The sequence below is a fragment of the Phaenicophaeus curvirostris genome, chromosome 23 (genome assembly GCF_032191515.1).
Source record: "Phaenicophaeus curvirostris isolate KB17595 chromosome 23, BPBGC_Pcur_1.0, whole genome shotgun sequence".
Classification (NCBI taxonomy): Eukaryota; Metazoa; Chordata; class Aves; order Cuculiformes; family Cuculidae; genus Phaenicophaeus; species Phaenicophaeus curvirostris.
The window spans coordinates 6,825,761-6,851,688 of record NC_091414.1 but is presented as its reverse complement, the minus strand read 5'-3'; the positions used below and the strand labels follow the sequence as shown (position 1 = coordinate 6,851,688).

General features: G+C 46.9%; 1 protein-coding gene across 8 annotated transcripts in view; it reads right to left on the bottom strand.

Moving 5' to 3' along the window:
- The window catches only part of HIVEP3 (HIVEP zinc finger 3), a 305,688-nt gene that overhangs the window by 86,087 nt on the left and 193,673 nt on the right, over positions 1-25,928 (bottom strand). For 5 of the 8 annotated variants that reach the window (XM_069875196.1, XM_069875195.1, XM_069875197.1 and 2 more), the window contains one exon: positions 17,872-17,966. The exons of 2 other annotated variants lie outside the window; for them this stretch is intronic. The gene's annotated coding sequence lies outside the window, so the exon portion shown is untranslated. Of the gene's footprint in view, positions 1-17,641; positions 17,741-17,871; positions 17,967-25,928 lie in introns of those variants that run through there. One more of the 8 variants, XM_069875201.1, reaches the window with a different exon arrangement.

Here is a 25,928-nt window from a genome sequence, read left to right as displayed (position 1 = left end):
CAACACTGGTGACTGTGAAGAGGGATTATGTGCATCACCATCGTGTCTCCTCCAGAGGATTGTAAAAATCTCTGCTGCTTTCACTTCTCACACGCTCACTGGTGCAAGAAAGTCATTAGTAAACTAATATTTTGAAACTACTGCTGCGTAATGATTCTTTCAAAATGCATCTGAACTGAGAACTCCACGCCTGCCAAACCAAGAGTGAGAAGCCGGCTCTTGGCGAGATGGTGGTTCTTTCCAAAGTAATGTGTCTTGCACACAGCTAAAGCAGTAATTGCCTTTCCCTGATAATATGTTCCCCCTGCTGAGACTTATGGTTAAACTCATGCATTGAGAAACCTTCCAAAACGTTTCTACATAGTTTCAAACCACAGGAGTGGAAAAAAAAAAAAAAAAAGAAAGGGACAACTACAGTTCAGATGGAGTTTATGATTCCTGCTCCATCTCATAATTGCAGGGTGAATCAGTAGGGGGTGAGGTTTCAGTCAATACCACATCCCCTGCTCTCGTGGGCAATAAGCTTCGTAGACATCAGCTGAAAATGGTTTTCCTTGAGCCTCCTCTGGCTTGTTGATGAACCTCAGCTCACAGACTGCCTTGCCTTCCTTCCATGGATGCACAAAGCCATGTCTTGCTGAGCACAGGAGTTGCTGCACACAGGCTGCTCACTTCTCCACTTGCTTTGTGCAAAAGTCAACCAGACAGTGGATAGGGGAGGCATAATGCAAACCCAAGGCAGATACTAGTGTCCCAGATTATTTTTCAGTGTGAGAAGCAGAATGAAGATGAAGCACGCCCTTCTGCAGAGAGCACACAGAAAGCCCAGACACTAACATGAGCAAGGTCCTTCCACGTCACTGTCCCTCAGGGTCTAACAATTTATCCTGGCTCCTTTTATTTCATAGAGTCATAGAATCACTGACTGGTTCAGGCTGGAAGGGACCTTAAAGCCCATCCAGTCCCACCCCCTGCCGTGGGCAGAGACACCTCCCACTGGATCAGGGGCTCCAAGCCCCATCCAACCTGGCCTTGAACACCTCCAGGGATGGGGCAGCCACCACTGCTCTGGGCAGCCTGGGCCAGGGGATCCCCACCCTCACAGCAAAACATTTCTTCCCAAGATCTCATCCCAAGATCTGCACTCCCTGATCGAGGGTCCCTCCCCAGCTTTCCTGGAGCCCCTTTCAGCACTGGAAGCTTCTCTAAGGTCTCCCCGCAGCCTTCTCTTCTCCAGGCTGAACAACCCCAACTCTCTCAGCGAGTCTTCGTATGGGAGCTGTCCCAGCCCTCAGATCATCTTTGTGGTCCTCACTTTACTGATATAAGAGTAGCCTCAGTTGCTCTAAAGTTAGAGGGTGGATGCTTGGATCCCCAGCTAGTCACTACCCTGCTTCCCCTGCCCTGGGGAACTCTCTCTTCTTGCTGTCTGGTGAACTCGAAGGCTGGGACAGAGCAGAAGGAAGCACAGTACGGGAAGTTAAACAAAGACATGAACTGCAGTGGAGGTCAGGCCACCAAAATGTTAAGAAACAGGTAACAGGCCAACTTTCAGACATCACACTCAATGCTGTCTCATAGCAGTCAGAAAAGATCAGTAAGCAGCATTCAGGACAAGGAGGGGTCCAAGCTATACTCATTGCACCCTTGCAGGCTGGTTGGTCTGCAGACCTGCAGCAAGTCAGATGGAGCACAGGGCATGAAGTTGCTGCTTTGCATGCGCAGGAGTCTGGGCTCGCTGCACACATCTTGACAAGCCCTATGCAAATACCTACCAGCCCCAGAACGTGGCCGCGTTGCAGGCAGAGAGCATCAACTGTATTTGAGAACCTAAACTAATATTGCAGCACTGCAGCAGTGATTTTAGCAGTCAATGAGAAGAAAAAAATGGCCCCCAATCATAATGGAAAGAAATTCATCCCAGCACTTTCCATATTTCATTTTCTCCTGCACCGATACAGAGCAAATCCTAGGTGCTGGCTCCTGCTCAAGCATCTGGACCGTGCTGTCCATATGGAGCAGATTTGGAACCTCTTCTCTCATTCACTTCAGGAGACCAATTAATGGAGTATGGGGCTGCTCAGCTGGAAAGCCTGGAGCTACAGAAATCAGGTGGTCAGTTAATTGCTAAGTAACCCAGAGCAGTAAGGTAACGAATGAGAGAAATGAGACAGCAGCAAGGAAGTCAAGACCATGCAGAACGCTGAGATTAATTCTTCTTCCTTGTAGAGTATTCTCCAAGGTTTCATACATACAGATTTTACCACCCGTGATTTAGACCCCACGCCAGGCTACATCACTCTTACCCGGTTTTGCTTCATAAGGACAGAGAGAAAGCTCAGCAAAAAGGTTGCAACTGTGCTCTTTTCAGATTGGAGCCAGTAATAACTCGTTCAGCCTTCCCCAGCTCTCCACAGCAGGGGTAACGCAGGCACAAGCCTGCATGTCCCAGCTTCTGGCATGATGCTCAGCAGCTGAATTAATACAAGTGCTTTCTGTTTTATTTTGCATTTCATGGGCTTCCTTGGAGCAGTGTTCCTCTCTGGATTCACTAAAGCCGGTGAAGGGGCTGGCAAACAAGTTTTACAAGGAGTGACTGGGGGAACTGGGGTTGTTCAGCTGAGGGGAGACCTTATCACTCTCTAGAACTACCTAAAAGGAAGTTGTAGAGAGGTGGAGGTCTTTTGTCCCAAGTGACAGGTGATAGCACATAAGGGAATGGCCTGAAGATGCGTCAGGGGACACTTAGGTTGGACATTAGAAAAAATTTCTTCACAAGAAAGGGTTCTCGGGCACTGGCAGAGGCTGCACAGGGAGGTGGTGGAGTCCCCATCCCTGGAGGGGTTTAAAAGATGCGTAGATGAAGTGCTTAGGGATATAATTTAGTAGTGGGCAGGTACAGTTGGACTTGATGATCTCAAAGGGCTTTTCCAACCTAATGATTCTACGATTCCATGAAAGAAACAAAATTTTGCGTAGAAAAAGCCATGGGTCAAGTGCCATGGGTTCATTAGCTGCACTGTTAACTCAGACGCCGATTTTCTGACTGTTGATTCCTGCGGGAGTTGAAGCCATTCCACAACAAGGAAAATGAGGAATTTTGGTGTATTGCATAGATAAAAGCAGACTGCTTATGACTGGTTGCAGAAGTGACCAAAACCAAAGGATGGATGGCGTGTTTGGGCAGGGAGGTGCTGCCTTGATCAAGCACAAGTAGGGCTGCGCATCACTCTACCCCATGGAGAACTCGACCTTCTTCCATGGTCCAGACTAGTTTGCCCTAAGGATGTACTGGCAGGACACAGAGGGGTCAGTGATGTTGCCTGCAGGGCACAGCAAGTTTGTAGGACTGAACAAATCCAAATTTGAATTTGAAGACAATGAAACAATAAAAAGAAACATTTAACGTGCAAATTCCATCTCTGCTCCTTGATAATTTTACTCTGTGAGCTATTACACAAACTGCTTTCTGTCTCATTAACAATAAAGCAGAAGCAATTAGGCAAAATGCAATAAAACTTCAGCAAAATAAACCAGGCTCCGAGATTGTTGTATAACCTCACTAAAATGACAAAGTCATCTTTCAAGCTGACATCATAAGAAAAGCTTCAGTTTGCTTTGAATACAGAAGCAAGGAGAAGAAATGTTACAGAAAACATCTCTATACAAACAACACCTCTCACTGGGAGTGGAGGTGACTGGTGGTCGAGAGTCGCATTATCTTTTACCTCTGTGCAGAAATAGTGCAAGGCCACAATAAGGCTCCATCTCTTCATAATCATAGCAAAACGGGGCAATGAAGCATAGAATCATAGAAGAGTTTGGGTTCGAAGGGGTCCTAAAGCCCATCCAGTTCCACCCCTGCCATGGGCAGGGACACCTCCCACTGGATCAGGGGCTCCAAGCCCCATCCAACCTGGCCTTGAACCCCTCCAGGGATGGGGCAGCTACCACTGCTCTGGGCAACCTGGGCCAGGGCCTCCCCACCCTCACAGCAAAACATTTCTTCCTAATATCTAATCAGTTGTAAAGATTAGATTAGCATCCTCTCCTGAATGCATTTGCACCCTCATGTGGATCTACATACACCCCAAAGCGTACAATAACAGAGAATGCTCAATCAATTCACCACTTTAACTGGCAAAACAGAAATAAATGCTACAGTTTCATCAGTTCTGGTTTGTGGTCCTTTCAGTGCCGTCACATGCACACACCAAGGTTGATGCCCTTTCCTCTGATTATTTTTCCCTGCTGAATTCATTCATGCAAGACTATGCAGGAGTTTTGGTTTTCTGCCCTTCAGACACCCATTAGGTCTGAAACCCCAGGTATCCCTCAAGCATCACGATCATGAGATGGTAGAACTGGGCAGCAAAGAGTCCCTTGAAATGCTCTATCTCCCAGCTGCAAGGTGAGCAGCTCAGAGTCGTGAACAGAGCCCCTAATCCAACACCTGAAAACAACACGACGGTCTGTGATCCAGCCACTCCCCCCACAACACGCATTCCCAAGGCCCTGCAGACAGGACATCTTTCCGCCGGGTTCTGTATCTGTTCCTATTAGCAGATGAAGATGCTCTGACAGCTGCTGCTGGCTGATACATGGAAAACAAACCAGACGCCAGCCGAGCTGGAAGCCAGAGCCGCTCCTGCCCGAGCCAAGGCTCCGCAGTTGGCAGATGCAGCATCTCGCGTCGTGTCTGGATGGCACAGAGGGAGACTTCTCCTATAATTCACCAAGAGGTGGCACGTTCATCTCTGTGATATATTACCTACAGCCCAACTCTCAAGTCCATACTTAGTTTTGGGCAGCCCACACACAGTTTCTTAACTCCCCTCTCCCCCTTTAATGTTTTCTGGTTTATCCTTTAAAACAAATCATTAAATATCTACGGGTTTTTGTCATTTCCCTCTCTGAGAAAACAAAGTAAATTTACAGGGCTTTGGCAAACTCTCAGAACATGCCAAGGGCCACATCCTTCCAGAGTCGAAATGCCAGGCACTGGGAAAGGTGAGGCATTTGAAAGGCAGCCAGGAAAATCGAGAGCATCACATTTGACATGGACAATAGTGAAAGAAGCCAAAAGCACGCAGGCCACAACCTCCAGAGCTCCTGGCAGAGATGATTGCCTGCCCTGCTCACCACAGCATTCCCCCACAGCTTCAGCAAAGCCAACACATGCTCAGCAGAAAGTTTCCACCGAAAACAGGAACAACTTTGACCTCTCAGCTTGCTTCATCACGCATGAAGAGAGCAGAAAGAAATCACTTTTGCCCCAAAAATTGCAATATATGTGGGAATGGACCTACCTGTCCTTAGTTCTAGCCCACTCCCCTCAAAAAAAACTAAACCCAAAACCCACCGTAAAAGAGAGTAAATGCACACCCAGATTGCACACCCACACGATGCTCCTGGTGATGTTCCTGGGGCTTTGAGCACCATGATCTAGTGGGAGGTGTCCCAGCCCAGGGCAGGCAGGCTGGAACTAGATGAATTTTAAGTCCCTTCCAACTGAAACCGTTCTACGATGATTCCATGGCAAGCAGACAGCAGCAGGCAACCTTCCCTGCCTGCCCAGCTTCAGCAAAGGTTGGGTGCTGCTGCCTCCAGCAAAAGGATTGAGTTATTACCTGGGGAGAACAAGAGCCAGGCAGAGCCAAAGGAGTTCTGCATTGCAGGGTCTTGCTATAAGTATTTTAAGTGTGGTAGGAGCTCCATAGGAGTGGATCCATTTCCCACACCAGCCAGAAGTTGTGCTACTTTCATGCTACGCAGGGCAAGTTACTGGATCTGCATAACTGCAGTTCTGAAAGGGACAACTCTCCATGGGACTGCTCTCTGAAGGACAACTCTGCATAAGGAGGGTTCAGGTTTAGGGCTTCCTGCCTAGAGTTGTCCCCATGGAGAGGTGGCCATGTAGAGTTGTCCCACAGAGAGACGGCTGCAGGGAGTTGTCTCCTGAAGAGTTGGCCACTTAGAGTTGTCCTAGACCCACTGCAGTTCACCCAGAGGCTTCCAGCCAGAAGAAAGTAGTTTTCTCCTCCACATAGCAAAAATCAAGCTTATATTTTTTGCCTTCCTACCCCAGATCACGTCAGGACAGGTGGGTAATCCCTGCTGCTAGGCAAAGTTTGCATCACTTCAGGTCATGACCTCACCAGATCTCACCAGCTACATCAGGATCTGGAAAATGTTGGTATGTAGCTAGGAGCCCTGCAGGGAAATCCAAGCTGAGACTCAGCAAACGGCTGCCCTGCCACAAGGAGCAGCTACATCCGTGTCCACAGGCTGGGTGGTTGATGGAAGCTGGTGACTGAAATCTGAGGACCCATCATTAAAGATCCCATAAACCCTTCTGGGCAACCACAGCCTGAAATTCCCACGCTGCTGGACAGTAGGTTTTTCTTTCCTTGCTGCCCTGCAGTAATGTGAGGTTGTTGCATGCTCTCACCCAGCTGCCCCCTCTCCACACCCAGGACTCCTGCATCAGAAGAGACGTATTGAGTTAACAAAGTTCCTGAGTGGAACTTACCCAGTAAGGGTAGAAGATACCATACATATACAAATAGGTTATGAATTCTCTGAATTAGGATGATGAAAAAGCAGGATGTAGATGGGGACTTTACTGTCTCTGTCTGCAGCCCCTGATGAGGAAAAAAAAAAGTCAGATCTTTGTGAGACCCCACCTGGAGCCCTGTGTCCAGTTCTGGAGTCTTCAGCACAGGAAGGACATGGATCTGTTGGAGTGAGTCCAGAGGAGGCCACGGAGATGATCCAAGGGCTGGAGCACCTCCCGTATGAGGACAGGCTGAAAGAGTTGAGCCTGTTCATCCTGGAGAAGGCTCCAGGGAGACCTTAGAGCAGCTTCCTGGACTGAGAGGGGCTCCAGGAAAGCAGGGGAGGGGCTCTTGATCAGGGAGGGAAGGGATAGGACAAAGGGGAATGGTTTTCAGCTGAGAAAAGGGAGATTGAGATGAGATCTTAGAGACAAATGTTTTGCTGGGAGGGTGGGGAGGCCCTGGCCCAGGTTGCCCAGAGCAGGGGTGGCTGCCCCATCCCTGAAGGGGTTCAAGGCCAGGTTGGATGGGGCTTGGAGCCCCTGATCCAGTGGGAGGTGTCCCTGCCCATGGCAGGAGGTGGAACTGGATGGGCTTTAAGGACACGGTTGGACTCGGTGATCCGGTGGGTCTCTTCCAACCTGGTTATTCTGTGTATTCTGTGTGACACTTCCAGCCCAAACCATTCAATGACTTTATGATACCCAGGTAGCATGTGGCTTTCTGGACACGGCATCAATACACACCACAATGCCCGTCTGCATCTTCTTTAACCAGACACAAAGAGGAGATGCTGAAAGATTTCTTCTTAAGTGACACTAAAGCAAAATGCTGGAACCTCAGTGGAAATAATCCAACAAGGAAACTTCCCCCCAGCAATTCAGGAGCAAAGACAATGTTTTTTTTCCTAACTTCAATGAAAATAAAGTCAGAAAGAGAAGAAAATGGTCCTTTTACTCCCTACAGGCAAAACCAGAGCTTCTGATCCTATCACAAGGCTGGCAACCTTCTATTTGCAGAAACAGTCCTGTCTTGTTGGGAGCAGGTACTGAAATTCATTTGTATTTTGTCACATAACAGAACGGGTGATAAAAACTAGCATTACACATTACACGCTGAGCAAGTGCCTGCCTGTCCCCAACGCCACCCTCATCTTGAAAAGCTTCCTTGATAAAGACTTTGCTGTGTTTTCATTACATGGCAGGGGAATTGGTAGACGAGTCAGTTTAATTAACACAACTTTTCTCAAGATAAATATTGTCTCAGGGAACGCGGAGCTGCTGAAACGCTGTGCATTGGCAGCTGAGCAGATGGAAGTGGATCAACCAGTGATCTACCAGCTGCAATATACGGTGCAGCTCGTGTAGTTTCTCCTCTCCAGCAACGTACCTCAACCCTCACTTCACAATGATAACATCCACCCTGCAGATGTCTCTGCACACACACACACATCTACATACACAAGGGATTCCAAATTACAAGCTGCACAGCTCTTTGCAAACAGCTACGAAGGATGAGAGGACACGTCACTGTTGGAAGATCCTGGTGTTCCTCACACCAGCGACATGGAGGTTGAGAGGGAAATGTCACGTTTCAGAGCTCTCGTACAGCCAGCAAAGGCCAAGCCAAGTCACAAAAAGCAGAAATCATTTTAAATCAAGATATACATTTGCTTAACAGGAAAGAAAGAGAAACCTTGACTGAGTTTGAAGGGAATGTTGTTAGCTTTGTAGGAAGAAAAGAATCAGGTCTGGACAGTGTTTGCTTCCTTGTCATCGCAAGCTCTACAAAACTCCCTTCTATGCACACACAAAAATACACCTTAAGCCAGTGAAATGAAGCAGCGTTTAATGAGAACCAGAATATGGTTTGGCTAATTTCCAAGTGATTTGGCTCTTATTAACAGATACTTCTTGTAGATGAATGCAAATATTTACATAGGGAGCCCATCGGCCGTGTGTCCCCTCATAAACCTGTTCCTCAGGAATCCACAGCCCCAGCACTCACTGAGAGAAAACCCAGAGCAGGATTTTCCACATCCTCGTAACCTCAGACAGGATCTCCTCTGCACCAGAGAGTCTCCGCTCCTAAATCCAATTAAAGTATCAATCAAAAATTCCACATCCCCAACTCCTACATAGGGATGTGGCTGACCAAACATTCACATCTGCTGCTTCCAATGGACTGTTGTGGCTCCATTCGAGAGCTGAAGTGGTTTTGGATGGGGAAGCTGCTCTCCACTTTGGTGGGACAAATTTACCGAACATGTGGCAATACGGCAGGACAAAGAACAATTCTTTACCAAACTGAAGACCTGGAGACCTCTGCTGTGCCTGAGGTCTAACGGGTGTTCCTGATTTCACTCCCAAGCAACTGTGCAAACACACCCAACCTGGTTATTCTATGATTCTATGAACTTCACAGCATGGGAACGGCCTTCGTGATCTTTGTTTGGGGCCACCTGGATACATCCTTTGGGCAACCCGACCTAGGGGAGGATGAACCTGCCCATGGTAGGGGGCTGGAACTGGCTTTAAGGTCCCTTCCAACCCAAACCATTCAAGGATCGATCAAAGGAAGATCTAATACATTAGATTTGTGTTTGTTTCACACACTTGCTTATTTTGTAAGCCAGTTACTTGGACAAACCAGTGAGAAGCAACTCGATTTTTGTGACTTTTATTAGTGTTTAATTGTCCACTGAAATCAGTCTAGTGAAGGTACCTGCAGATGGAGGTGGCAAATTGAGAGGTGACATTGAGAGTCACCATTTTTGTCAAAAGCACCTGTGAAGTGACAGAACTTACCCCAAATCAAAGGGAAAGGGATCTTATGCACCGTCTAACCTTCCGGCAACATTTCAGAAGAAACTGTATACGCTCCTATCACATCCACAGACTGGATAAATTATCCTAACATATCAAAGCCGTAAGCAAAATGTCATCTTAATGTAGATCGAGACCACTTCAGCGCCACAAAGCTCCACTTTCTAATCCTAATAGACCTATGGAATTTGTTTCTAATAGCTAATGAATTAAGAATCAGGCAATTATATGTACATTTATTATTATGCTTCTAATGAAATAAAGTCCGAAGTTCTGTTTAATTAGAGATGAGCTCATGCTGGTGACCGGAGACATCTTTAAAATACCTTTCAGCACTTTGCAACTGAGCTCGTCAGGGCTTTGAGCTGGAATGGCAGGAAGGAAATCATACGGAGGTCAAATATTATAGATTTCAAGGCAAATACTATTTTTCAAAGCCTGGTCCCACATCCCTAGCAAAGAAGGTGGAGCTGCCTGTGTGCACAGTCATCCAGGAACGCTGAGATCACATTCCTTTTGCTTAACACAAGGCTCAACAGAAACAGGTTAAGCTTCAAAACATTTATGTGGCGATATTTTTCAAAGAATTAAAAGGTCTTTGACAAGAAAAAAATGGACAAAGGTTTTCATTAACACTTCCAGTCTTTTTTTTTTTCTTTAAATGCAGGTTACCTTTTTCTAAGAAATTAAAAAAACAGATCATAAAACTGCAGAGAACCTGGATACAGAAACGATTCGTATTCCTCAACTACTGATCCTAAAAGCCTCCTGCTCTGCAAAGCTTCAGGAGGAAGAATGCTTCAAAAACACTGACCTAAGATGAACTCTCACTGATTAAACAGCTAAGAGATCACAAAAAAAAATATATTATTTTAATGCAAACCAAGAAATTCTTTAGTCAAAGATCACAACCAGCTACACAGCTGAACTTTACATTTAGTGTCTACTCTAAAAACCAACAAAACAAACCCACTTGAAACCATCAAGTCAACATCTGCTGGCAAAATGGATCTTCAGCCAGTGCTCATCTCTCCTCCTGGCTCTGGCATACCAGTATGATAAACAACAGGAGGAATTTATGAGTATACTGACAGCCCTATTTTGTCCTGATGCTCTGGTCAGATCCAGTAATGCTCACGTCTGGATTCACAACGGGCTCTCCTGGGGTACCCCAGGGCAGCAACATTTTTTTTGTAAAATACCATCTACAAAGCACAGCAATAATCCTCTGAGCAGCAACTCCTTCTTTAAAGAGCTACTGAAAACGAGCCATGACACCTCCACCTCAACAGAGAATCACAGAGTCAGAATCGCAGAACCAGAGAGTGGTTTGGGTTGGAAGGGACCTCAAAGCCCATCCAGTCCCACCCCCTGCTATGGGCAGGGACACCTCCCACTGGATCAGGGGCTCCAAGCCCCATCCAACCTGGTCTTGAACACCTCCAGGGATGGGGCAGCCACCACTGCTCTGGGCAGCCTGGGCCAGGGCCTCCCCACCCTCACAGCAAAACATTTCTCCCTAAGATCTCATCTCAAACTCCTCTACTGCAGCTGAAAACTGTTCCTCCTCATCTTATCCCTACCCTCCCTGATCAAGAGCCCCTCCCCACCTTTCCTGGAGCCCCTCTCAGTCCTGGAAGCTGCTCTAAGGTCTACAAAGACCACTTTGATTACTCATAGCAAGCTATTTCTGCTGGGTCCAGGTCTGCCTGTTAAACTACCCTGTATAGAAACACCAAGTGCTATAACAAGACTTTTGTCTCTCTTGATGAGGCAAGTCTGAAATTGCCTCCAGCCTCTTTAGGAAAGGGTAAAAAAAATACATATAAAAAATATACATCGGGGCCAGCATTCCTGCTTTAAGCCTGAGATAAAAAAAAACCAACAAGGAATAGCTACAGGACTTGACAGGACTGAAGCAGACCTTAATTTACCGGTGTCACTCTGCTTTACGGCTGCTGTCTGCTTAGACACCACTCACTGGCTTTGGGCAGAGGCTGGATTTTTGTCTGCTCAGCAGCTGAACAGGACAGTTCTGTCACTACAAGTATAAAACAGTGGGGGACAGGTTCAAAAAAAGGTGTTGGACACGGCTTCTCTGCATCCCTGAACAGATGGCTCCAGTCACATCTCGTTAAGGAGGGGAACTCGGGGATCTCTCATAACGTACCAACCAGTGAGGCCAGGCTGAAGAAAGAGTTCATGGCTTTAAACAGACTGGTTGATAAGGTCAGAAACACCCAGACGAGCTGTCAGCCACACCCAGCCCTGTTGCAGGTCAATAATGCTACGACTTTTGCGAGATCAAGTCATTAAATGAACACCTCTGCTATGAGGACAGGCTGAGAGAGTTGGGGTTGTTCAGGCTGGAGAAGAGAAGGCTGCGGGGAGACCTTAGAGCAGCTTCCAGGACTGAAAGGGGCTCCAGGGAAGCTGGGGAGGGGCTCTTGATCAGGGAGGGCAGGGAGAGGATGAGGGGGAACGGTTTTAATCTGAAAGAGGGGAGATTGAGATGAGATCTTGGGAAGAAATGTTTTGCTGTGAGAGTGGGGAGGCCCTGGCCCAGGTTGCCCAGAGCAGGGGTGGCTGCCCCATCCCTGGAGAGGTTCAAGGCCAGGTTGAACGGAGCTTGGAGCTGCCAGATCCACTGGGACGAGTCCCTGCCCATGGCAGGGGGTGGAACTGGATGGTCTTTAAGTTCCCTTCTAACCCAAACGACTCAATGATTCTATAATTCTAAATGAGTGGCTCTTGTGCTGCTGGGGTGGGAAAATGAGGTGCAGCAGGAGAAAAGTCCCTCACAGCACAGTGTAAAAGGGCAGGGAGATATAAGATCTTTTACTTTCCCGACAAGATCAGCAACTCTCTCTGCACGTTTCCTTTTCGTTGCCATCGCAGGCTCTGGGTGCATGGGGCGCGCCCCGGAATTCGGGGCAGGATGTGGTCCCACACCTCCTGTGCACGCTGGCTTACCAGTGTGCAACACAGCACCCCAGTCACAGCCCAGCACCCTGAGGGCTCCAAAACCTGCAGAAAAGGTTGCTTAGATCTCCCTCCAGCTCCTCCACCGGCCACAAGCCAGCCAGGAGTTTCACTCCGCTTCCAGGGTGCAGGTAGTGAAGAGCATCTCTATGACCACCTCCCACCATGCTTGCCACAACACCCATGGCTCTTCCATCACGCAGGGCTGCAGACCAGAAGGTGGTGCTGCAAGAATGGTGTCGAAGCAACCACCTGCCATGAGCTGGGGTGGAAGATGCTGAATCAACCTTTGGGCTTCATAAAGCCCCACCGCCTACCAGACCCGCTCACCCGAAACTAACAGGGTCCAAAGCTGAAGGAACCCAAGCAATTAATGAGCCATCTGGGTAGGAGGCTTCTTCTGAGGAACCTGAAATTATGACTTGAGTTTTCTGCTTTGCAAAATTTTCCTCTTTGAGTCTTTTACGTTCATTCATGAACAACAGGATTATGGGGGAGGAGAGCCATAAATACAGCCCTGCTCTGGCTGCAGAGAAAGGATGCTTCGGCAGACAAGTAGCAATCTGACCACGCACCCAAAAAGAGAGAAACATGTCTTTTCTTTTTCCTTTTCCTCCTTTTATTCTTGTAAAAGTCAGTTTGGAAGACACTGTTCCTTCCCACAACACAACTAAGTGGCATTCTTACAACCAAACCTGGAGTTTAGGACAAGGGTGCCAGAAAAAAAAAGAAAAAAAAAATCATCCAAAAAAGAGGGAAAATCAAGCCTGAATGTAAAAGTGTTCAATTAGAAGTATGTGAACTGCCTGATAATTGCAAAAGAGCTTCCTTGTTTTCTCAGAGGGCTTCTACACAGCTCACAAACCAAATACTACAATCTGTGGTGGCTCTGTGGGCTATTCCGTGATGCCAAGTCCTCACAGCAATGAACCGGTGTGCTCTTAGTCCAGCATTTGTCTTGGAAATCCCTATTCCTTGCCCTAGACAGAACGGCTAACCACATTCATGCTCCCATTTATGGGGCACTACTGACAGAGAATTTCAGAACAATTACACTGTAGCCCAGGCCCTTGATGTTTGGGAATAAGCATTTCCAGGAAGATGAAAAAGTTGATTTTCAACATGTGATGCCACAACCTCATGCAGTCTTCAGAGTTCCACAACTGGTAAGAATCACAGAAACGTAGAACCGCTTGTGTTGGAAGGGACCTGAAAGCCCATCCAGTTCCCACCCTGCTGCCATGGGCAGGGACACCTCCCACTGGATCAAAGCCCCATGCAACCTGGCCTTGAACACCTCCAGTGAAAACAGTGAAAAAAGAGGGGAAATCCAAAATTGTTCTTAACACCTTGCTGCCAATGTAGTAAAATGACAGGGCTTAAAGAGAGGATGGTAAAGGGATAAGACTAAGAAGGGTTTGGAAATAATAGTGCATTTCCAAATAAAAGCTGAAAAGATAAAGCTGCATGTAACTTTGGGGAAGGGATTTGACTTCTGACAGCCAGCCCTGGGTCTGAAGAAGGTCCAGAGGATGACAGCAGAGTTGGTGAAGAGTTTAGATGGGAAGCTGTATGAGGAGCAGCTGAAGTCACTGGGTCTGTTCAGCCTGGAGAAGAGGAGACTGAGGAGAGACCTCATCACAATCTGCAGCTTCCTCACAAGAGGAGGAAGAGGAGCAGGTGCTGAGCATCCTCAAGCATCCACCAAAAACCACTGTGGATAATAAAATCTCTGCCAAGAGCAAGGATTTCTCCACAAGTTATGCTGCATCCACTTTACCCCTCCCTGTGCTCTTTGCACTTTTGTGAAAGCACATGGGAAGATTCATTGGTGAAGATGGTGTTGAATCCTAGCAATATCAAATGGCACTGTGAAACCAAATAAGAAAAGAAAAGCTGAATTAAATCAAAAGGGAAAACAGTAGTCACATGAGATTTATAGCATCACAGAATCATAGAATCATTAAGGTTGGAAAACACCTCTAAGCTCATCCACTTCAGCTATCATCCCAACACCACCGTGTCTGCTAAACCATGTTCCAAAGTGCCACGTCTACATGTTCTTTGAACATCTCTAGGGATGGTGACTCCACCACTGCCCTGGGCAGCCTCTGCCAGGGCTTCACCACTCCTCCTGTAAAGAAATTCTTCCTAATATCCACTCTAAACCTCCCCTGGCACAACTTGAGGCCATTTCCTCCTGTCCTATCACTTGTTACTTGGGAGAAGAGACCAACACTCACCTCATCACAACATCCTTTCAAGGAGCTGCAGAGAGCAATGTGGTCTCCCCTAAGACTCCTATTCCTCGCAGGTCCTTCAGCCACTCCCAGAACCCCTGCACTCCAGCCCCTTCCCCAGCTCCGTTCCCCTTTTCTGGCTGCACTTCAGCCCCTCAATGTCCTTCTTGTACTGAGGGGCCCAAAACTGAACCCAGGATTTGAGTTAGAGCCTCACCAGCACTGGGTGCAGGAGGCCGATCTCTTCCCTGCTCCTGTTGGCCTTCTTGGCCACCTGAGCCAACAAGTTCATGTTCAACAAGTGACTCTGCAGAGGAACCTCTGTCAGCATCCACGGCTGCTGCCTGTGGCTCCACAACAGCAAATCTTCCCATTTAACTGACAAAGACGTAGCATAACGATCCACACAGCTACTTCCACTGTCTTTTAGACTTGTAAAACTCAAAGCCACCTTAATGTTTTGATTGAAGCTTTCCAAGGAAGCTCACTTTGGAGTGGTGAATAAACATGAAATGAGTATAGAGGGATGAATCTGGTGGAAAATTACCTCATTTGACAGATACTGTTCTGCAACCTTCACTATACGCAGATACATATGGGCGAGCACATATGCAATGCCATACAGCTTTGTTTTGTGAAAAATCTGAACAGCTTTTCAGAAACGGAAAACAGTAAAAGAACGAAGCAGTAAGAAAAGTGATGGGAAAAGCCAGTGCCATACGCAAGAAAGAAAAGATACAGCTTTTGGTGAGACAGACAAGTGGAAAATTACAAGATTTTTCCAGAAGGAAAATAACCAACCACATTTAGGATGAGGCTACACAGATCGTAGAATCATGGAATGGTTTGGGCTGGAAGCGAACTCAAAGCCCTTCCACTTCCAAGCCCCTGCCATGGGCAGGGACACCTCCCACTGGATCAGGGGCTCCAAGCCCCATGCAAACCAGCCTTGAACACCTCCAGGGATGGGGCAGCCACCCCTGCTCTGGGCAACCTGGGCCAGGGCCTCCCCACCCTCATAGCAAAACATTTCTTCCTAAGATCTCATCTCAATCTCCCCTCTTTCAGCTTAAAACCTTTACCCCTTGTTCACATCAGAAGATCAGGAGAGGAACTTGACTGCTGCCAGATAGGGTATTTGGTATAACTCTCAAAGACGAAGCTCCAAGAAGAGAAGAAACAAATTTGAAGACGTTAGCATGGGGCTAGCTGGGCCACCTACGAATAGGAGACATGGGAAAGATGACAGGAGATGGATTTACTGACAACAAAAGATGTAAGAGGAGATGGAGAGCTAACAGCTGATTCTAAATGCTGGATGTAAAACAATTCTCCCCAAAAGACCAAGCAGCCAGAGAGGGTCACATGGCACCATGTGAAACAAGTCAAAACTATTACTAACAGGTTTCCAACAAAATTCTTTAGACATGTCGTTTTTATTTCACATAAATAAAAGCCAGAAAGAGAAATTAATCTTAATTAATCTGATTAGGATTATTGCATCAGTACGAATCATTTACCGGTACTATAAGGTTTTCTTCCCCTCTCTCTGAAAAGAATTTCCTTTGTGTGCCTGCTTTTACCACCACCACACAAGATAGACAAACCAAATATTATTCCATTATGGTTGGGAGAGATTTCATCCACTCAGTGAAATGCAATGAATAAATATAAAACCATCCACATTATGTACTCTCTGCAGTGATATTTAAGGCTTTTTCCCCCAGAGTAAATCAGTTTTATGTAGTCAGAGTCCTTGAAAATATCAAATTGCAAGCCTGTGTTCACAGAACTTCATTTCTTCTCAAATTCTTTTAACTTTGGGAAAGACATCCAGGTCACAGAGGAAGGGATTAGAAGTTAGTGCTTCTCACCCACGATCACTCTATGACCCAAATGCAACACTGGCCTCCTGCCTCAGTTTCCCTCTTTGCAAGACAAGAACAGCATTTCTGGCCCTGTTACACAGGTGCTGGGAATCCTAATTCACTATCAAATCTCTAAAGTCTGAAATGAAAAGCAACAAACAATTATTTTTCCTGTTTAAGCTTAAATTTCCAGAAACAAAGTTTGATGCCAAGAGCTATTCTGACCAACACAGAGGCACTGAGGTGCAGCTAACAACGAAACCAAGCTTGATGCTCAACCTGAGAAAGAAGAAACTAGTTCGTGGGTCGAGCTCCTTTGCAACTCATCACCTTTGGGGTCCATCCACTGGTTTTGTTTTCATTTCTCATGTGTATGACACCAACAGTCACAGGGACACAACCAGGGGCTGTCCACTATATTGTGGTCTCTGTCAATCTCTGGCTCTGCCCCTTTGCGTTATGAATAGAAGCTTGGTCTATAAAGCTTCAAATGAAGCTTTGAATGTCCATCATGGACATTCATGAATCCTGGACTACTACAATCTTCACCATCTCAGCCAAAAGGAGCCTACATGTTACCCACCAATATGAAAACACAGTGTTTAGAATCATGGAATGGTTTGAGTTGGAAGGGACCTCAAAGCCCATCCAGTTCCACCCCTGCCATGAGCAGAGACACCTCCTACTGGATCAGGTTGCTCAAAGCCCCATCCAGCCTAGCCTTGAACACCTCCAGGGATGGGGCATGGTTTGAGCCAGAGGGCAAAAGTCCAAGTAAAGGACACCGACCACCTACCTGGACCCATACTTGCTGCCCCCCCCAGCAGGGCCAACACATCCCCACCATCGCCCACAGCTGCCACCTCAGTTCCTAAGTCATGAAACCAAGCGCATGTGCTTCCCTTCCCTCTGCATCTCAGCCCTTGACTCCTTAATAAATGAGCATTTTCTGAGCAAAAGGGCACCTACGAGGTGTGAATGGAAGGTGAGTTTTCCACTGAGAATGAAGAAAAAGACAAACAGTGGAACAAATACATTGGAAAAAAAAAAAATCAGTGTTCTGATTTCCCAAGAAAGTGTCGCTTCTACTCTTTCAGACTCCTGGCCTCACATGTAACTGTCTTGTTCAGGCACCAGTCTGGTAAATAAACTTATTTCACATTACAAACCTTCAATGGGGCTGATGAAATCTCTTCCTTTAGGATACAAATCTCATCATCCCAGGGAATTTACATCACCTTTCACACCTTTGTCGAGGCAAATGCAGCATTGCAGGATGCTGCCACAGTGCACGCTGCCAAAGGGGAGCACGGATGGAGTGCACGTCCAAGGCATCCAATCTCTGGTACAATTCAGTATCATGATAATTGATTTGAATGATGCAACATAGAATGCTTACTAAAATTGCTGCTGATATCAGGCTGGGAAGGGCTGCAAGTACTTCGGAGGCCAGGATTAGGATTCAAAATGATCTTGATAAATTGTAGAAATGGTCTGGAAAAAAAAAAAAAAAGAGAAAAAGGAAAAGATAATTCAGGAATGATGAGTGAACAGTGCTAAAACAAGAATAATCAATGGCATGGTCACAATTGAAACAGATATCAACTCAAAAGGGATATTTTGGGAAAAGGGTCTCAGCATTACTGTGGATCACAAACCAAATAGCAGCTAAAAACCATCACAGTGCTGGAAAAAAAAACCAAAAGAGGCCCTGGGCCAGGTTGCCCACAGTAGTGGTGGCTGCCCCATCCCTGGAGGGGTTCAAGGCCAGGCTGGATGGGGCTTGGAGCCCCTGATCCTGTGGGAGGTGTCCCTGCCCATGGCAGGGGTGGAACTGGATGATCTTTAAGGTCCCTCCTGACTCAAACCATTTTATGATTCTATGACAAAGCTCTCACTTAAATATTTCTAAATGCCCTGCCTGCAACAGTAGAATTGGAGATGAAAACAGTTTTATTTTTGAACAAATCTGCCTTCCCCCGTGGCATGCAAAATATTTGTTCACAGGTGAAAGATTGCAACATAAATGCTCTGAGTATTAATTTCTCATTAGAAGTAACCTGCACAGAATAACGATGGGGCTGGAGGGCAGGAGTTTGATGGTGATGAGTGAAAGCATGTATTTTTAGCCATTTTCATTGAGTGCAAAAATAGATTTCTGATAAGCCGCTCTCCCAACCCAGCAGGATGCCAGCAGCTGCAGCCGAGCCTGCAACAGGGCCCCTCACCTGGGTGGCAAAGGGGCTCCCAACTTCCTTCCAGTGCCTGGGGGACACTTTGTTCCAGGCTCACCACCAAGCCACAGAATCTTCCCTCTGCAGACCCAGCGAGCGGGCAGTCTCTGCTCTGGGCAGAGATCTCCACCAACAGCTGCAAGGAACCAAAAGGAGCTCAATGCAGCCCCTGCTGCCACCCAGCATCACCAAGCCCTCGCGGCCACCCAGCTGGGATAAGCCAGGAAAAATCCAGGGCCAGAACAAGCAGTACAGGTGCTTTCAACCAGAGTGATTTTTCATTTTAATAGGAAAGTTAAAATAAATAAAGAGCATTTCCAAAGCACACAGTGATGCCAGCCAGTGTGAAACTGCCTTGGCTTTATTCATAGAATCATAGTTTGGGTTGGAAGGGACCTTAAAAATCATCTAGTTCCAAGCCCCCTGGGGCTTGAACACCTCCCACTGGATCAGGCTGCACAAGATCCTATCCAACCTGTCCTTAAACACCTCCAGGGATGGGGCAGCCACAACTTCCCTGGGCAACATGTTCCAGGATCTCCCAACCCTCATCGTGAAGAAATTCTTCCTCATGTCTTGCCCTAAATCTGCCCCTCTCCAGTTTATACCCATTGCCCCCATCCTATCACTACATGCCTTTGTACAAAATCCCTCCCCAGCTTTCTTGTCACCCCTTCAGGTACTGGATGGTCACTATAAGCCCTCCTTGGAGCCTTCTCTTCTCTGCTTTAGCAGAGCTTTACTGTCACGGCACTCCTCTACCAACGAGGCTTCTCCAGGGCAGCTCTAATCACAAAGAGCAGATGAAATGCCAAGGGGAATAAATCCTGGTGTTACCACCTTGCTGATGCACAAGCTTCTAAACAGATTTCCTTTCATACTGTCTTGAAGAAGCCTTTACCATAATTTACTTGAGGAGCATCCTGTGTAATAGCAGATGGATTTCTACCAATCAACTACATCAATCTTACCTGGGAGGCTTCTGCCCTATCTTGGTTTTGAACAAAAAATATCAGATTAAAAGGAAAAAGGCAGGGAAACCCCAGCAGTCCAGGCATTTTCTATAAAGGAGCTGTTACCACTCTCTCTGTGCAGGCTGCAGGTTTTCTGTCTCCAGGCAATGACCCTCTGAAAACAGTTTGAAAACAAACTAAAATGTTAGATCATCGAGTCCAACAAAGCTATGGTTGGACTCGATGATTCGGTGGGTCTTTTCCAACCTGGTGATTCTATGATTCTATGATTAAAAAGTCATATCCCAGCCGAGCTGTCCTCACTCGGCCAGAGGCGGGCTGGAGCTCCTATGACCTTTCACTACGCGGTGCTGGAAGCCGGTGGCACTACGAGACATCAGGCAGCTTCCTGCTCTGGCCACCACCTTGCCAGGTGCCTTCAGCCAAGGAAGCTTCTCCTTTCTTGTTGAATAAATGCTTGCAAAACCATTTAGATTTTAAAAAATCTCTGCTTTGTGTTAAAAATGCCTTTGTAAATGAGGAACGGCTGAGAGAGCTGGGGGTGTTTAGCCTGGAGAAGAGGAGGCTGAGGGGAGACCTCATTGCTCTCTCCAACTACCTGAAAGGAGGTTGTGGAGAGGAGGGAGCTGGGCTCTTCTCCCAAGTGACAGGGGACAGGACAAGAGGGAATGGCCTCAAGCTCCACCAGGGGACGTTCAGGCTGGACATTAGGAAAAAATATTTCACAGAAAGGGTCATTGGGCACTGGCAGAGGCTGCCCAGGGAGGGGGTTGATTCACCTTCCCCGGAGGTGTTTAAGGGACGGGTGGACAAGATGCTGAGAGACATGGTTTAGTGATTGATGGGAATGGTTTGACTCAATGATCCGGTGGGTCTCTTCCAACCTGGTTATTCTAAGATTCTATTCTATGATTCTAAAACACACAACTGATCTAGCACGGAGACACCTGGAAAGCCTCCTTTGCAATGGCTCTGAAAGAGGTGGCAGCACACAGTTCAGCTCTGCTTTCTGATGCAGCAGAGGGGTCTGCAGCGTTCCTGGCAGGATTTCATCCCATCTCCCCCCAACAGCGTTGCACCCCCAGCAGCCTTGAAGGACAAAATGCAACCGATTCAATGAAAGCATCGAGGGTCTTGACTCAGCAGGTGGGAACAGGTACCAGCAAAGCTGTGGTTCTCAGGGTAACAGCACTGAGGAACTGAATTCCTGCAGTGGCTATTCACCCACTGAGAAAAAAATAATAAACCCCACCACTTATGTGCTATTTCACCCTGCTGACAGGAAAGAGTGGGAAAGGGCCATTGCTTCAGAGCTTAATTACATCCGATGCTTCTGAGGGTGAGGGAAAAGAGTACTTTCATTAGCAAAAATTCAAAAAGTTAATATGCTATACTGCAAGAACACAGCATCTTCAAAGCTTTCCCTCCCCACACCCACAAGTGTGAAATCTGAGATTTTTTTTTTTTCTCTCCAGTAATGATTTTTGCTCATTTCTTGCCTGGCCTCATGCTCTTAGAACAATTAATCAGGATTGATTAACATCGATGTTAAGATTAAGATCACGTCTAACCAGAACTTTCTTGTCACCTTCTCAGGAATTCAAGTAAAGCCCACAGAATGATGGACAAACCACACTTTCAGGTTGGGGTAACTGCTCAGGCCTGGGAGCTGGTGCTTTCAGGTGGAACCAGCCTAAAATTTAGAATGACCTCTCACTCCACGGAATCTCAGACCATCTACCTGAGCCAGTTCTTTCTTTTCCTGCACCTCTCCTATCCTCACCATCAGCATTTCTTTATTCAAAACCAGATTGGCTGAGGCTTTGAGCACCCTGGTCCAGTGGAAGGTGTCCCTGCCCATGGCAGAGGGTGGAACTGGATGGGCTTTGAGGTCCCTTCTGACACAAACTAATTGTGATTCCACGAGCCAATGGTTTTCACATTCCCAGGGAGGAAGCAAGACCGAAGCTGTGGTCTGAGATGAATGAGATGCACTTTCAGCATAAGACACTGCAAGTCACAAACAAGTATAAAAAGGAAAACAAAGCCCAGCAGCGTATCCTGCTCTGAAATCAGTGATTTGCAGCTGAGGAGGAAATTTGCCAGGATTCTCCTCCAAATAGGCAGAAATGTTCTCCTGTGAGGGTGGGGAGGCCCTGGCCCAGGTTGCCCAGAGCAGTGGTGGCTGCCCCATCCCTGGAGGGGTTCAAGGCCAGGTTGGATGGGGCTTGGAGCCCCTGATCCAGTGGGAGGTGTCCCTGCCCATGGCAGGGGGTGGGACTGGATGGGCTTGAGGTCCCTTCCAACCCAAACCAGTCTATGATTCTATGAAATATGCACCTCTGACCTTATCAGGCTCTATATACTCATCAGGTTGATCACTAGGAATTAAACTATGAACTTCTAGGCAGGTTTTTTGTAAGACCAAGGAGACCAGAAGGACATGTCTTTCTTGTCTTTTTCTCAGCAGGCTACTGGAAGTTCCAGCCAAGTGTTTCAGCAAAACAGAGGTATGAAAGGGTGGGATGCAACCTCCCTGCAGAGGACAAGACGTGCCTCCTCAGACAGGTAAGGACCTCAACAGCCTGGCAGGGATCCACGAATCTGCCTCTCCAGCCCAGATGATGAGGTGGAGATCTGCAGCTTCACAAGCACAGTGATGTGTTGACTTGAAGACCCTCAAGAGATCTGCAGCCCCCGCTTCCCAAGCTTCGTATACACATCATAAACACAATGTTCTCAAAAGAAATCTGCTGTCAACCATGACATACTGCTCATGGCAGTTTCTACAGCTACTCATTCATCTTTCCCACAGCCGTATTCACAGCATATCGTGAACAACAGAAAAATTATTCATACGGCACATTGCTGGTGCTCGTTGGGTTTATTTTACTGCAATATGGTATTTTCAAAGCTTTTCAAGATGTTAAAAAGCATGATCTTTGCTTTCAGAAATCATTAAAAGAAGCAAAAAGAGTCACAGGTATGGGGGGGTTGGTCCTAGGCACTTTCTGTGGAGGAAATGTCCTCTGCTGAGCTAAAGGAAGTGAAGGGCGGCTATGAACTGAGATTGAACCAGCAGTTTATGAGTTAGGATGCAATCAGTTATAGAAAAGAGTGTAAAAAATAAAACAGAGTCTCTTTGCAGAACACTGGCCTCCATCTCCAAGCAGAAAGCATCATATAGGGAGTTATTTCTATAAAAAATGAGATGGTCAAACACAGGTACTAGTGACTGATAAAGATGATGCTTCATCTTCCCAGCCGTGCAAAATAAAAAAAAAATTCACTTTCCAGCCTCCAAAATACAAATATCCAGGGTCCTCCCAAGAGTATACAATCAGGAAGCTGACACCACCCCATCACAGAATCATAGAATTGTTTGGTTGGAAAAGATTGAGAGCACTGAGTCCAACCATACCTGTTCACTACTAAACCACATTCCTGAGCACCTCATCTCCCCATCTTTTAAACAATTCCAGGGACGGGGACTCCACCACCGCCCTGGGCAGCCTCTGCCAGTGCCAGACAACCCTTTTGGTGAAGAACTGAGAGATCACACCTCCTGCAGGTCCTACCACGGTCTGTGTAGTCGCACTGAGGTCCAAAGCAGACACCAGAACCTGTGGGGGTGGTGAACACTTTAGAAGCCTGATGAAGTTATCCTATGACAAGATGAGCTCTCCTGGCCACAACGTGGTCAACAGAAACGTATTTCCACACTGCCTAGGCTGACATGCCACCACATTTTCATCTCACTGGTTAAGAAGCTCCCACAAATCAGCAATTTCCATGCTACCACTCACTTTCTTCAACCTTCTCATCTGCAGGACCACAGAGAAGTGTAACCTTGAGCACAGCATCCAAGATTGATTGCAATTTTTAAGTTTCACTCATGTCTCAGACCCGATCTGTACAAAGTGCAGCTGGAAGGGGGGTTGCCATATGTATAGAAAAAATAAGTAGCAATTCTCCTCCCTGCACAGCTTCTGCTGAACTAGTGCTGGATGACACACACCAAAGAACCACAACTGCACAGCCCAAAGGAGACAAACGGCTGATGCAAACGGAAAACAATGCAGCAAAAGGAAGTCATTCTGTAAGGCAATTACTTTGTTCTTGCAGGGGCTTTTTGGGGTATCTTTTTTCCATAGAAAAGTTTCCACTACAGTTATTTAAATGAAACTCGTGTATATTTTTGTCCTCAAACCCATGAGGCTGCATGGCAGGAGCACTGGTGAAAATCAGTAAAACAACACACAGTTGTGCTCAGGTCCAGGTTATTTGGTTAGAAACATAGGGAAAACCCAAGGAATAACCAAAGCAACTAGGGATCCGTTTTCTTAAATCAAATCCTGGGAAGACCTCAAGGTATCACTTAGCAAAACCACTGGAAATAGTTTAGGGGGAACAAAACTGTCTGCAACCGTATGAAAAGTGAGACTTCAGAGGTACCTGCACATGCACACATACCTTCACGGGATGGGGCCAAACAGGGAAAGGGAAGAGTTCATGGAATCACAGAATGGTTTGGTTGGAAGGGACCTCAAAGCCTACCCAGTCAACCCCCTACCATGGGCTGGGACACCTCCCACTGGATCAGAGGCTCCAAGCCCCATCCAACCTGGCCTTGAACCCCTCCAGGAATGGGGCAGCCACCCCTGCTCTGGGCAACCTGGTTGAATGAACACTAGGAAATCCCTCCACCAAGAGTCATCCCATTGCCTCAAACACCTCAAGGCTGGACAAACACCCTCACACTGTCGGGTTGCAAGCTCTCCCTTCCAGAATGCAGATTTTTCATTAACATCATCTCCATTTCGAGCTCCAGTGGACTCAGACGCCACGCAAGAGGAGTGTGGTCTGGGCCAGAGCTTCAAACCTGAGCCTCCCAGTGATTATGGGATGTCTGTGCCAGCCTCCGGAGCGCTGCAGGCCTTCCCCGGAGTGTGCAGATGGCTGAATATTAAAGCAGCCTTTGCTTCCTGGCACTTTGCAGCAATGCAGTGGCATGAACACCGCATATAAAAGACCATTTCTGCAGAAGATTTACAATCCACCTTTAAACCCTCGAAAGGGGTTAAATAACGCGGTGAGCACGGGTTTCTTGTGGAAAAATGACTCACAGGAAGGATGGCAACAATGCACTGCTATAAAATATTAAACATAATAGGTCTCTCTGCCCAAGACTAGAAGAATAAAAAACAAGGTAAGTGGACCTGTGTTTTTCTCCTGGTTTTCAAAGTCACTAATGGCCCTCTCGGTCTGGGAACAGATGTCAACAGTGTAGTGCAGGTACCGCAATTTACTCACTGCAAATTATTGCCTGGCATTTAATTAAAATTTTATTGTGGTGATTCCCAGCAGCTCTCTCCACAGCACCAAACGGAATAGGCTGAGGAGAAAAGTGGATCTTTTGGAGCAAATAAGCCCAGTTCGTCAATAAAATACTGTAGCTCTGAAAGAGGAAAAGAAAGTGTGTGGTTATCTGATGTTTTTTCCCTGCGTGGGGCCCTGCAGTGCTGTTCCCAGCATTGAGGTGAACCAGCCTGAAGTTGATTGAGGGATGAGCCCAGACCATGGATCACATTCTTCTGCTTGGACTCACGAGGAGTCACCAACAACCCTCTAGGTGCAAGAGGATGGAAGAACCAGACTCAAGAGTTCCTTTGTCCAGCTTAGGAGGAAAACACTTTTACTACAAATGCTCCTTTTTTACTATTTCATTTCATCACCTTTCAGGAATAATCCCAACCTGGTGGGAGGATCTGGAGACTCCTCAATGATTTGTGGGGACGTCAACAATTTGAATGACCATTCTTGCTCCCACTATGGCAGTGGGAGTCATCAGGGAGCTGGAGGGACAGACGTTCCTAATGCTTTGAGTAGATGAAGCAGAGGGACCAGGTCTGCTCGGTCTCAGGCTGTTGCTTCATGTGCTCCACCATGCCCACATCTTTCACAGTTTCAGCTGCAGGATGGATGGGAGTACCAGACCACCTTTTCACCTGTCCTGCACATTTTTCAGGTGGTTTCTATAAAAGCCAGTAGCTACAACCACAAGTTTAGGAGACTCAGCAGCTCTGGGGCTTACACGCAAGCTCCCATCTGTCCCTGGAAATGACCAAGAGGTCCCATACATGCTGTTGACTGTAAGGGAAGAAGAAAATCCCACCAGTATCTCATGAGAAATCTCCGTCTGGGTCATAGATACCGAATCTGTGAGCAAAACAACACAGCCAAGGAAG